The 13,853-nt window shown below is 34.2% G+C and overlaps 1 protein-coding gene across 2 annotated transcripts in view; it reads left to right on the top strand.

The window, feature by feature from the left end:
• The window catches only part of BANK1 (B cell scaffold protein with ankyrin repeats 1), a gene marked incomplete at its 3' end in the record, with an annotated part of 293,516 nt that overhangs the window by 12,004 nt on the left and 267,659 nt on the right, over positions 1–13,853 (top strand). The gene's annotated exons all lie outside the window — the stretch shown is intronic.

The raw sequence follows: 13,853 nt of genomic DNA, 5'->3' as shown, positions 1-13,853 counted from the left end.
AGTAAGTCAGACAGAGAAAGACAAATAGTGTATGATATCGCTTATATGTGAAATCTAAAAAAATGGTACAAATGAACTTATTTACAAAACAGAAATAGAGCCACAGATGTAGAAAACAAACTTATGATTACCAAGGGGGAAGAGGGGAGAGGGATAAATTGGGAGATTGGGACTGACATATACACACTGCTATAAATAGATAACTAATAAAAACCTACTGTATAGCATATGGAACTCTACTCAATACACTGTAATGACCTATATGGGAAAAGAATCTAAAAAAAGGTGGATATATGTATATGTAAAACTGATTCACTTTGCTGTACAGCAGAAACTAACAAAACATTGTAAATCAACCATTCCCCAATAAAAATGAATTAAAAAAAACCTAAAGGGTGAGTTATTGTTCCAGATGAAAGGAATCTAAAGTTACATGAAAACTATATACAGTGAGTAATCCTGACTTGAATGCTGAACTAGGAAATAAGGAAATTAATAAGACAATTGATGAAATTTGATTATGGACTATATATTAGATAGCAGCATTGCACAATGTTCAGTTCTCAGAGTTTTAAATTGTTAGATGATATGCAAGAGAATATCCCTGTTTTTAGGAAATACACATTGAAATGTTTAGGAGTAATGGGGCGTGATGTCAACTGTCATGCATACACACAACACACACACACATACATACACACACAGACAAAATCATCTATTTACAAAGACATGTATGTATACAAGTGTGTGTGTATGATTATTGGCTAAATATCCTGAGTTATCTCCTACACATATCTGTAGTTCTAAGAGATGAACAAAAAGCAAAATAAGCACATTCTTGTGATACGTGCTGATAGTTGTGCATATTTGAGAGGTGGTGGCTTTTGAAGGAGGACATGGTTCAGTGCATGCACTGTGACGCTAGACCTAATTACCCTGTGGTTGGCACTCATGGAGCCTCCAAATGTCTATTTTGTATGTAATAATATAGCCATTCTTACTGTGGGATGGGGGAGGGGAGTCATCTGGCATGAGAAGTCATGTTCACTCTGCATTGTTTACTGATACTTCTTCTTCTACATAATATTTTAGCCCTTTATGTCAAGTACCATGTCTTATGTCTTATACTCTGGTTTATTGTGTATTGTGTTTCTTAGTTCAAAACCATAAGATGATGATTAGGAATCATAAACTCATACTGAGCTTCTCCCCCAGATTTCCTGCGTTAGGGTGAATGTCTAAAGGAAAAACTTATTATTTTCCATTAAACAAATGTTAAATAAATATATTTCCCACAGAAACCCTATTACTTGCCTTTGAGTCTAGAATAATAGGCATAGCTAAGAGCTGACTTAATTAATAATACTTTTCACCTGATATTATTGTGATGATTCAATTATTTAATACATTTAAAGCACTTAACAAGAGTTCCTCGCAGAGAATCCGTGCTCAATAAATATAAGCTAGTTTTATGACTTTTCTGTCTATACATTAATTTAGAGGAAGGGAGGGAAGGAGGGAGAAATAGAGGGAGGGAGAAAGGACGAAAGAGGAGAGGGGAAATAAGGGAGGAGGAGGAGAGGGGAGGAAGCATCTGAGAGTGGGGGAGAGATGCAGAAGGAGAGAGGCAGGTACTCTAGGACTGCAGACAGAGGCCAAGGTGTTATTGATTGGGCAAGTAAGAGAAACCAGAGTTGTGAATGGAAAGCTCAAGGTTGAAAGAATATCGAGGAAAGAAGTGAGTCATATACCAGGTAAACGTAAAAAAATCTAGAAGAGGTTAGAGTTCAGAAAATAGAAAACAGGTGGGAATTGAAGTAGGATGAAATAGGAAGAGGAGAATTGATTTAAGTCACCAAGGCAGATAACAAAAAGAATAGCTTCATTTATTTTGGAATTTACACCTACTCCTTGGGTGGGCCCAAGCCAATCAGCAGGTGAGGGCCTGAAGGCTTTGGACTTGCTCAGAAAAAAATACCTTCAGGGAGTAGGAAGGAGGAGATTGGAGAGAAATGACGTTTCTGTTTCTGTAACTGGTCAGTTAGATAACAGCTTGTTTTTCTCACTAGCTAGATGTGGTGAATATGGACAAAAGGATATATACGTTACTTCCAGCAAGCAGGAAGTCTGTTTTCTAGTGGTTCTAGTTGGTCATTTTCACAATTTGATGTGTTTGGGCTTTCTGTAATAAGATGAACGGATTAGAACCACACTCCTAGTTTATTGTTTGTAGTTTTCAAAGTTTAGCTTTTTTTGGTAAGAACTTACAAATGTTAAATTAAGTGTACTGGTTTTATGAAGTAAAGGAAGTCTTCTCAAATTGTTGCATTAAGTGAAGGGAGCCTTCCTACCTTGTTCCAACTTTGTGTACTAGCAAGAGAAATAAATACACATCATTATTCACTGTGTGGGTCTCTGTACATCTCCATCAGATTCTTCAGAGTAGTGGGGAGGGGGCTGGCCGAAACTTCAGATACCTGGCTCCCTCTAGTTCTACTGAGAAAAATCTCTGGGAGTGAGTTGTGAAGAGCAAGTAGCAGAGGCCATGGAAGTAAACAATAAATGAGTGCCCCTGTGGCTAGTGCACTCTGAAGCTTAAGAACCACTGATCTGGACTAATTGTCTCATGAATATAATCCTTGTTGATGGATAATTAAGTATCACTCAAAGAATTAGAAATAGTGGCTTTGTGCATTTAAAATCAGTATCTCTCCTCTGTTGTTTGAAATAGCTGGAATGTACCTCAATTTATCTATCAGTTTTATTATCCACATAAATTGTGACTACCTATAGAGGTTTTTGGTTTTGGTTTTGTTCAATTAATGTGATTGCAAGTGTTGTTCTATGAACATTTTTTGCACAGGTGTTATTTTGGGGGCATAGGTCCAGGAAGAAAGTTGTGGTCACAGGGTTTGTGCATATAAAAGTTAATGCAAATTGTCTCCCCAAGGCAGTTGTACCAACTTACTTGATAGCAGTATAAGTCCTCAATGCTTCCCCATCCTCTTCAATATTTGGTACGCTCAGAATTTTTAGTTTCCAATTTAGTGGATGTGAAAGTGTATTTCATCATAGATTTAACTTGCATTTCCTGGTTACTAGTGATCATTTTCTCATATATTTACACATTTATATTTTCATATACTTCAGCCTCTAATTTTGTTCTATGAAATGCTTCCTCATGTCTTTTACTCACTTTGTCTTTGGTTTATTGGATACTTCAAAAGTATTCGGTTATATAGCTTACAAATATCTTCTCAGACTTTGAGTTTGTGGCTTAAGTTTTTAACTTTAATAGTTTTGATAAAAAAGTTCTTTATCTAGTTAAGTGCATCAATATTTTTCTTTTAGCTTACTATTTATTATATCCTAAGAAATCTTTGCCTCTTAGATCATACAGATACCTTCTAAAAATTGGAAACTTTTGACATTCTCATTAAATCTGACATCCATCTCCATCTGCAATTAATTCTGTGTGCAATGTGAGGTTGGACTCCAGATTATTTTTTCCATTGTAAATTAATTACCTGTTCTTTGAATGTTTCAGTTAAATATATTTAAGAGTATTGCAGTCATTCAGGTTTTCTATTTGAGTCATTTTTGTTGTTTTATTTTTCTAAGGACTTGCTGATTTCACTTGTTTTCAAACTTCACCATTATAAAATTGTTCATAACATTCCTTTATTTTTAGTGTCTGCTCTATATAAAATTGTGTGCTCTCTTTATTTTTAAGATCATTTATTTCTGTCTCCTTTTGTTTTATATCAGTTAATCTTCCCAGAAGTTTGTCAATTTCATTTGTCCTTTCAAAGGACAACCTTTTAAATTTAAAATATTATTTTCTATTATATATTTTTCTATTTTAGTTTTTTTTTATATTATATTTAATATTTCTTTTTTATACTTTCTCTCAATTTTTGGAATACTTAGCTCATGGATACGTAACCTTTTTGTTTTTCTATGATAAACATTTAAGGCTATAATTTCTCTCCAAGTACTTCTTCATCTATACCCAACAAGTTATTACAATGCTTTTCATTACTATTCAGTTCCATATGTTTTCTAATTTTATTTTGATTTCTTCTTTAGAAGTATTATAAATAAACAGAAGTACGAGTTTTAATTTATCTTCTTGTCATTTATTTCTAAATTTTGTTGTATGATCAGAGAATGCGGTCTCTATTATTCAGGTAGTTTGAAATTTATTGAGTTCTATTTATGGCCTGGTATTTGACTAATTTTTTAAAAAATTCCATGTGTGCTTGTAAAGAATGCTTATCTGTATATTTGGTATGCACTGTAATTTATGGCCATTAGACCAAACTTGTTATCTATATGGTATAGCTTCTTACATTCTTTTATTTTGTGCTATCTTTATATCTGTGCTCTGTTTTTATATATTAGGTGTATATTTTATAAATGATGCCTAGCTGGATTTTAAAAATTCAGTCTTAGAATCTTAGTCTTTTCATGTATAACAATAAATTTATATTTATTGTGATACCTGATGATATGGATTCAATTCTACCATCTTATTTATTGCTTTCTATTTGTTCCATTTTTTCATGTTTCTCTTTTCTTTCATCTTTTTTTGCCTTTTTTTGGCTTGAGTCCCTCCCCATTCCATCTGCATGCTACTTTATTCTTTCAGTGATATTCTAGAAATTTCAAGATGTATACTTTACAATTAAGTTATTTTTTTAAATTAATTTTTATTGGAGAATAGTTGCTTTACAGTGTTGTGTTAGTTTCTGCTGTACAGGAAAATGAATAAACTATACATATATATATATCCCCTCTTTTCTGGATTTCCTTCCCATTTAGGTCACCACAGAGAATTAAGTTATTATTAATAATTATTTTTAACTACTAACTATTGTCTTTATTATCTTTCCTTTCCACTGAAAAATAAAAGCACCGTGTGTAATGTTCTAACTATAATCATCTCCATTTGCAGCTTTTCAGGATAATTATTCTTTCTTAGTTTTTTCCACATTTTTGATGTTTATAGAATCAATATTTGTTTAACTTGAACCATCGATTTACAGTTTTCTTTCTATGCCATTATTTCTTGCATCTTAAACTATCTTCCTGGTATCATTTTTTCCCCCATAAAGTATATCTTTAAAGCTTCTCTTTAGTGAGCTCTGTTGGCAATAAACCATCTCAATTTCAATTTGTGCAAAAATGTCAGATTTGCATCATTATTGAAGATAGTCTCACTGGATATAGAAGTTCAGTTATTTTCTGTCAGTTCCTGAAAATATTATTCTACTCTCATTTCACATCCATTTTGCTGTTGAGAAGTTGGTTATCTAACAACTGTTCATCTGTAGGCAATCTATTTTTCTCAATAGCCAACTGTTAAAACCTTCTTGTTGTATTTGGGTATCTTCAGTTTTATACTGATGCATCTAGATAATACCATTTTTATTTATCCTGTATGTAATTATTTGAGCTTCTTAGATCTGAGATTCCCTGTCTCATCATAATCTGATAAAGCCTTTACACCTTCAAGTATCTTCCCTCTTCTCCATTCCTCCAGTTATCTCCTGCAACCTGATTAAGCACACGTATGACCTTCTCATTCTCTGTTTGTCTCTTCACCACCCTTTCACACCTGCCCTCACTCTGTTCCTCTTGCTTCATTCTACTTAATTTCTTCAAATTTATCTTTTGGATAACAGATTCTTCAGCTGTTTCTCATCTGCCTTTGAAAAATCTTCATTGAGATTTTAATTTCAGTTATTATATGCCATTACATTTTTCATTTCTTAGAGTTCCATTTGGGTGTTTGATCACAGCCTGGCCCATATTAATAGTCTTTGATTTCTTTACAGCCTCACTTTCTTTTTAAAATTTCTTTTATTAACACTTTTTTTTTTCCTGAAAATAGTAATATGTGGACTGCTGGCCTGGTTCCCTAAGACTTTTCTTCTTTAAATATTTTTTTCATTGTAATTGTTGTAACATGGAACTTTATCTATATAAATCCACTGGGCCCTGATTTTAATGTATTTTGCTAAGAAAAAAAGATTTAGGTCTGTTTCTGCCAGGAAGTTGTATTTCCACCTGGGATTACTTTAAACTAAATTTTTGGCTTTCAGTTTTTTGGCAGTTTTTAAGGTAGACTGTATCCAGGTCCTAAACCCACGTGAATGCTCTTAGTTTGGAAAATCTCAAGAAACAATATTTCTACTTTTCTATTCCACCCAGGACCAAGGCTGAAAAAGAAAATTGAGTGTCTCAACTTATAAGAAGATTCCTGGTCTGATCTCTTTCTTTCCTCATGCCTTGACTTTGTCTCCTTTGCAATGAGTATTGTGTTCCTTAGAACACAGTACCGCAGGGATCGGCAGAAAAACTCAGAGAAAATATGGGTTCCTGTGTATTCCACTAACACTATGAATTTGTGCCTATTTATTGTTTTGGCCTCTGAGAAATTTTCTTATCTTACATTCAGCCATTCGTGAATGAAAGATTATTGTTATTATTAATATTATTATTTGAAGTATTTGAAGTAGGTTTGGCATACAGGGGTTGATAGAGATTGAATCTCTAATCTGTTATATCTCTGTAAACAGATTACTAGAAACACTATTTAAAATTGAAAAAAAATTATCAGTTACAAGTATAACAAGGAGTGTGAACAATTAGAAATTTCAACTAAGATTTCTGCCATGCATCTTGAGACATGGCCTCCAGGAGCCTTTGAACCAAACCCCTAAAACTGCCTTCTTTCCTTGGTTTACCTTTACATGTTTCATTTTCATTGTCAAAATCCACCCATGAAATAAAAAATCTGTAAAGCTTCAGTGGATCAATAGTGAGAAAATTTTAGACATTCCAATTTAAGAGGAAAAACATGTTCTTAGTGTTTCTAAAAGGCTGTAAATAAAAATTATTTTTAAAAACTCCAGTGAAACAGGAAGTTGTACTTAAATATGTGAGATAGGGATTCCTTAGAAACAGTTGAGATTTAATCAATTTTCAAAATAAACCATACAGGGTTCTTTAACTGAAAAGTAAAAAAATATTTTAATAAATAATGACTGTGTTCTACTTTTCCCATCATATGCCAGTTACCAAAGATAATAAGTAGGCACATATCATTATAGAAAAGGTGTGATTTAATTAATTTTCATGGTTTTTTGGCATGCATGACCCTGGATTAGGTGTTTGAATTCAGAGCCATATCAAAGAAAAGACTAATTTTTTATAGTGGACTTCATGGTGTAAGAAAATTTACTGATTTATGTTTATAATAACAGCAAATTCGAAATAAGTTTGGTATGACACATTAATTAAATTGAAACATTTGAATTATGGTTCCTTTGCAGATTCATACTCTGGGGATACCTTTTGTGGGAGCTTCTTTTATTAGAAACTATGGTGTTCTGTATTCCCAGTAATAAAGCCCCTGGAAAAGATGTCCATTAACTGTGCTTCTGTGTGCTGGCCTTTGATCAGATGTGGTTAGGGAAAATGTGGCATAAAATCTACTTTTGGCTTTACTGGGTGTTCTTCCTTCTAATGCCTTCTCCTTCAATTTAGTGAGTCATAAAGGGGTTGGGACAGGAGAGGCCATATTATGAAATAAAAGCATAGCCGAAAAAGCATGTTGTAGATAAATCCATCAACCTTAGATTATGTCGGTTACATAAATAGTAACAATGAAGTTCATTACCTCAGTCCATTACAACTTTTCAGTCAATTGCAATGATCAGAAAATGTAAAGCTTATATAGGGTGATTGTTTTTCAGCCATTTAATCACCCCATTGAGATGATTTCTGATCAGGTTTATTGTTGCATAATTGCTTACTAGCTTAGAAAGAAAGCCTTTGAGTAACTCTTGTCTAGTCACATATTTATAATAATGTCTGTTACTCATAAATATAGGGTGATAAAAATGACGAGAAAAGCCCAATTACTTGCTTTTATTTATTTAAACTCTTCCATTTGGGGAGTATGTGACAACATGGACAAGTACTGTGAGGCTAGTGAAAATCTATTTCACTGAGAAAACTCCATGTAGCTTTGAATGACAGTAATTCATGTGACTGTGTTCTTGTGTAATGAGGCTGGAGAGATAGCCTGAGCTACATGCAGTCTGAACGGCTTTCTCATGCTTCTGTGGAGTTTGAATTTTAACTGCTAGGCACTGTTTTCAAATCCCTTTCAAATGTGGATAAGATATAACCAGACTAGGGTGTTAGAAGAATTATTCTGGCAGTGTGGTACACAGGTAAGAGCTATAATGACTAAGCAAGAAGATACTGTAATGGTATAGGAGAGAAATGATGAGGGCCTGAATTAAGGAATTAATGGGGATATGGATCCGAGAGGACAAATTAAAATGCTACTTAAAGGATAAAATAAACACGTCTTAAGGACAAATTGGATGAAGGACAAATTGGATGTACAGACATTTGAGCGACAGTAGGAAGGTGAGGGTATTGCTCAGATTTCTGTCCTTGGCCCTTTTAGCTCTCCCCAAATGTGGCTTAAAACAGTTTCTCTAAGCTAAGGACATATATGTATGTATGTCCAAATATATATATATATAATTCTAGGCTAGAGATTGCTAAACTTTTAGTTCTCAAGAAACTTTATATTCTTTATATTCTTTGAGAACCCCAAAGAGCTTTTGTTTATGTAAGTTAAATTCATTGATTTTTATTATGTCAGAAATTAAAATGTAGAATTAAGAATACAGATTCGTTTTAAAATAATAAATTCATTACATGTTAACATAAATAACATTTCTATGTAAAATATTTTGAAAAAAATTAATGAGAGAAGTGGCATTGCTTTACATTTTTGCAACATTCTAACGTCTAGTTTAATAGAAGTCATTTAGATTATCATGCTGGCTTTGGCAACATGCTGTATTTGAAAAAAATTGTCTCACTCCAATTTTTAGTTAGAAAAGAGAGGAGTTATTATTCTTTAATACTACACTCAAACTTTTTTTTTAATAAATTTATTTATTTTATTTATTTATTTTTGGCTGCATTGGGTCTTCCATTGCTGTGCGCTGGCTTTCTCTAGTTGCAGCGAGCAGGGACTACTCTTCGTTGTTGTGCGAGGGCTTTTCATTGCAATGGCTTCTCTTGTTGTGGAGCACAGGCTCTAGGCACGCAGGCTTCCATAGTTGTGGCACACGGGCTTCAGTAGTTGTGGCTCATGGGCTCAAGAGCGCAGGCTCAGTAGTTGTGGCACACGGGCTTAGTTACTCCGTGGCATGTGGGATCTTCCCGGACCAGGGCTCAAACCCGTGTCCCCTGCATTGGCAGGCAGATTCTTAACCACTGCGCCACCAGGGAAGCCCTACACTCAAACTTGACAAGTGATAGTTTCTTAAAGCTTAGTTGCAATGTGGACTCTAAAAATCTTATCAGTGGACTTTTGTACTCTGTTGAATGTACTCAGTTCTTTGTCCTGTCTTGCACCTTAAATGCCTCTTCTATCCATGCATGATTTTGTAACATTATACACTGGTCACATAGAAAGTATTGATTTACTTAGCTACAGATCTTCTAAGTATTGGCATATTTCATTATAAAGTATACCTAAATCACATCCATTAATATCACCATTGATCTAATCGGAAGAGTATTAAGTATTGGGAAGCTCTCAAGTTCATGGTGTGGATATAAGTTTTCTAATGTTCTATATTTTGCTTGAAGTACAAATTTTTTGCTCGAAGTGCAAATTTCTCATTGCCAACCATATTGTCAATGAGTTTTCCTTGAAGTGACAAGTTCACTTCATTCACTTTCAAGAAAACGTCTGCTAGTGGTCAAGTCTGGATAACCATTGTTTGTCTGTTGGTTGTTCTTTCAAGTACAACCGTTGTTTCATTGGGAAGAAGGAGGAGCCTATTGACTTTTTTAGCAGCAAATCGAATCACACAGACACTTTTCTTTGAGATAACTACTGAACTTCAATATGTAGCAGAAGTGCAGTATACATTTTGCCACACAGAATTGTAAAAAGACATGTACTGGACTTTCCCTTCTCACCAAAGGGAGTAATTAGGATCCAGTATGGCTAAACAAAATGGACAACATATATGAAACAACCATTTTCAGATATTGGATGGGAGGCCGTTCCGGAATATCAATGCTGAGAGGGGAAACAGTAAGGTGAGTCCTGTAATTGCTCCAGCTTTACTACCTGGAGAAAGTTTCCAGGCCACAACAGGGGAGGGGGTAACCCAGGTGGAGTCATTGGTTTCCTAGAGTTCAGGAGATGGAGGTGGGAGTACAGGGAGGCTGAAGCATCTCGAGTTCACCAGGCAGAGTACTGAAGTGTAGAGAGCTGCGCAGAGGGGAGCTTTGGAGAGCTGCAGAGAATTGAAGCTGCTTGAATCTTCAGCTGAATACTAATCAGGCCATGCCTGCAAGGAAACTACCCAAGACTGAAGAAAGAACCATCCTGAGGGAGCACAGGAACCTCTCAGGAGTTCACTCAGATCTGGGAGTTGCTTGTGTATCCACCACCAAGAGTGGAAAAACCTTATAGTCCAAGAAACATCAGGGAAGACACTTAGCAAGGTATTGCCTGGCCAGTGAGGGCAAAATCAGCCCTCAATGCAAGACTGTTCTGGTCATGCCTAACAAAATTTAAAAGCAAATCTTAAAATATCAAACTGTTTTCAAGTAATGTAGCTGCATCCTAGAACAAAGTTCAAGTATATCTATAGGAATACAGCACTCAAGAAGATAAAGTTCATATCAAATTAAAAATATGGATTTTTGATTAATTTGATTTTTAATTAATATCAATATCAAAATAGTGATATTCAACAGCAAATCAAAAACTATCTGGCATGCAAGGAAGCAGGGAAGCTTTATGCATAATCAGTAGAGAAATCAATCATAAAGGACTTCTATCTAGAATATATAGAGAACTCTTAAAACACAGTAATAAAACAAACAATCCAATGAAAAAACTGGGCAAAAGATTTAAGTGGATACTTGACTAAAAGAGATATCGGGATTGCAAGCAAGCACATTAAAAGATGCTCAATGTCATAAGTCATTGTGGCACAAACCACACAACTATTTTCCAAAGTGGTTATACCATTTTATGTTCCCGCCAGCAGTGCTGAGGGTTCCAGTTGCTCACCACCCTTACCAACGCTTGGTCAGTCTTTTCCATGTCAGCCATTCTGATCGTTATGTTGTGGTATCTTACTGTTTTTTTTTCTTATACAAAATTAACATTTATTTTAAGAACAAGTGCGTGGTGGTTAATAGCACAATTTGGTGCCACTGCCTTTATTATTCATGCTTAGGCAAGAATTGTCTTACTCTCCATTACTTTTGCACCATCTTAGGCAAACTGCATCTTAGTATTACTATGAAAATTGTTTTGACCTCGTGGACCCCTTGAATCACGGTTCTAGTCTGCACTTTTCACCCAGACTTCACATTGTTAATATATGCTCCATCTTCAGATTTGCTAAAATCAATATTTTCTTCTGCCTTCTCAACAGCAACAAAAAATTTGGCCCTATTCATGTGTTTCCTATCCTAGTTAAAAGCATCACTACTACCCCTAACACGCCAGGCCTATCACAGAGCCCTCTCTTTCTCCCACATTCAATGAACTTCTCTGCCTCAGAAATGTCTTTGCTTCCCCATTCTCCATCCCCATTGGCCTGGATGATCATCTTCTCTTTTACAGGCTGCTGCTGGCCTGTCTCCTCGCTGTCTTTCTAGAATTCACACTTCATTATGGGGCTCTACATTGCCTATAGAATAAAGTCAGAATGCCTTAGAGTAGCTGACAAGGTTGCTCAAAATCCTACATTATGTAAATTTTTAAAAATCAGCAGCATGATTTAAAACACTGACACTGATTGGCCACTAATTTAGACAATAATTAATTCTAACAGTAAATGTGTAATGACAACAGTACGTTTAGGACAAAGGCCAGTAGAACTGTTTTTGTACTTCTAGAATGTATTAAAGTTTGAAAAATTATTAGCTGCCAACCTTTAGATTCAAGGATTGGATATCTGCTTTTTTTCTTTCTCTAAGAAACTAATAGTTCATTATAACTTCAGAATTCCAATTAAAATGATGGATTGTTTGAAAAGTACACTACTCAAAAAGTCTGAATTATAAATGTGAGTTCAGGTATGTGATGCTTTACACAAGGGTTTTATTTTGTCCCAAAGAGCTTCTGTGACTTGCATGATTTAATAAAGCAGCTCAAATTATTTCTGAGGCTGCAGAGACTAAGGTTTCAAAGTGTTTTCCTCAATTTATGATACATATTGAACTTCTCTTTGAAGAAGTTAATCTTTTTTATTTTAATCAGTTTATCTTTTTGAATTCTATTTGTCATTATTATATTATATTTTACTTTGTTTGCTAAATATCATTTTTTGTCATTCTTATGTATATTGAAGAATGAAACTCAAACAGCAAATTGTTAGTAGAAGCATATTAGTCTTAGACCCTAGAGTGTAATTACAAGTTATTTATTGCTAATGAAATAAGATAAAGGCATTTGGTCAGGATATTTTTAGTTGTACTGGTAATGGCATTTTGAGTAGCTTTTTACCGTATTCATGAGTGTAATGCCCCCATTCCAGATTTTTGCCACGTCCCTTTTTGTATCAAAACTAAGGTGTGCTGTTCTGTATTACTCAGGATCATTATGCTGCTAACCACATAATAGCTAGCTTATGTCATTCCTTGCTGCTTCAAAATATCCCACCTCCCCTTAGATGATTTTCTCTTCATTTTTGCTAAAAGCTGGTCTTCTTTTTCATGTTTCAGTTCCTCATGGGAAATGGTCATCTGCTGCATTGACAGCACCATTCAAAGGCATCTCTGAACATTAACTCTAGTGTTAAAAGGAAGAAAGAGCCCATGAAAAAGCAAAATACCACTGTGTCTTATTGAATAAAATATCTAGCTCTGAAATCTATGTCAATACAATCAATATCCTGAAGCCTATGTATCTGAGGTCCATAGAACTCCATCCTCAAGTGATCTTCATCAAATTTGGAAGGAAATGTTACAAATGAGCTGTGTTTGACTTAAACACCCCTTACTCTAGCTAGTAACCAAACATTTCCTAGTCTCAATAATTATTTTTCTAGATAGACACTTTAAATTTTATTTTCTTAACATCAGTAACATTTTCTCATTCATACTTAGGTTTATGCTAGAAGATAAAAAAAATAAGATCATATCAGATCAACAAACAGCTTGATACAAAATGATGCCTCTAACACTAATTTACCATATGTTTATATTTCACATAGGGAATAGAGCAAGATGCCCTTATATTTTAATTCTTAATTCTTCTCTGAGAAACACAATAGGCAGTTTAAATTATATGGAGAAATAAGTAAAGATTTAAAAAGTCAGACATTTTATGTTACCACCAAATGGGAATTCACTTACATTCATATATTTAGGATATATAATTTTCACTTTAAGTTTGCATAAGACATTTCAGATTACTCTTACTAGTGTCTTAATATTCCTATATATTGGGAGAGTTGAATTTTTTTAAATCCCCATTTACAAATTGCATAATAGCAGAGTTGGAATTACATTTGTTCCCAGGAACTATATTTATTTGTTAAATTTTTATGATTGTACTATTTACTAGGCAATTATGGTTTTCTTTTGAACTGTAATAGGAATGCAGGGAGCAGGTGGAAATTGACACAAGTTCATCTTGTATCCGTAATTTTTTTTTATTCTTAATAGTATCATAGTGCTATAAAATGTATTTGTAGGGATATAAATAATGCTCATCAATTTCTTTAGTAGCTTCCCATATGAAGAAGCTTAGCTTTTATTCAACTTTTTTTAAATTC

Source organism: Hyperoodon ampullatus (assembly GCF_949752795.1).
Source record: "Hyperoodon ampullatus genome assembly, chromosome: 1".
Lineage (NCBI taxonomy): Eukaryota > Metazoa > Chordata > Mammalia > Artiodactyla > Ziphiidae > Hyperoodon > Hyperoodon ampullatus.
This window is presented reverse-complemented; position numbering and strand designations above follow the sequence as displayed.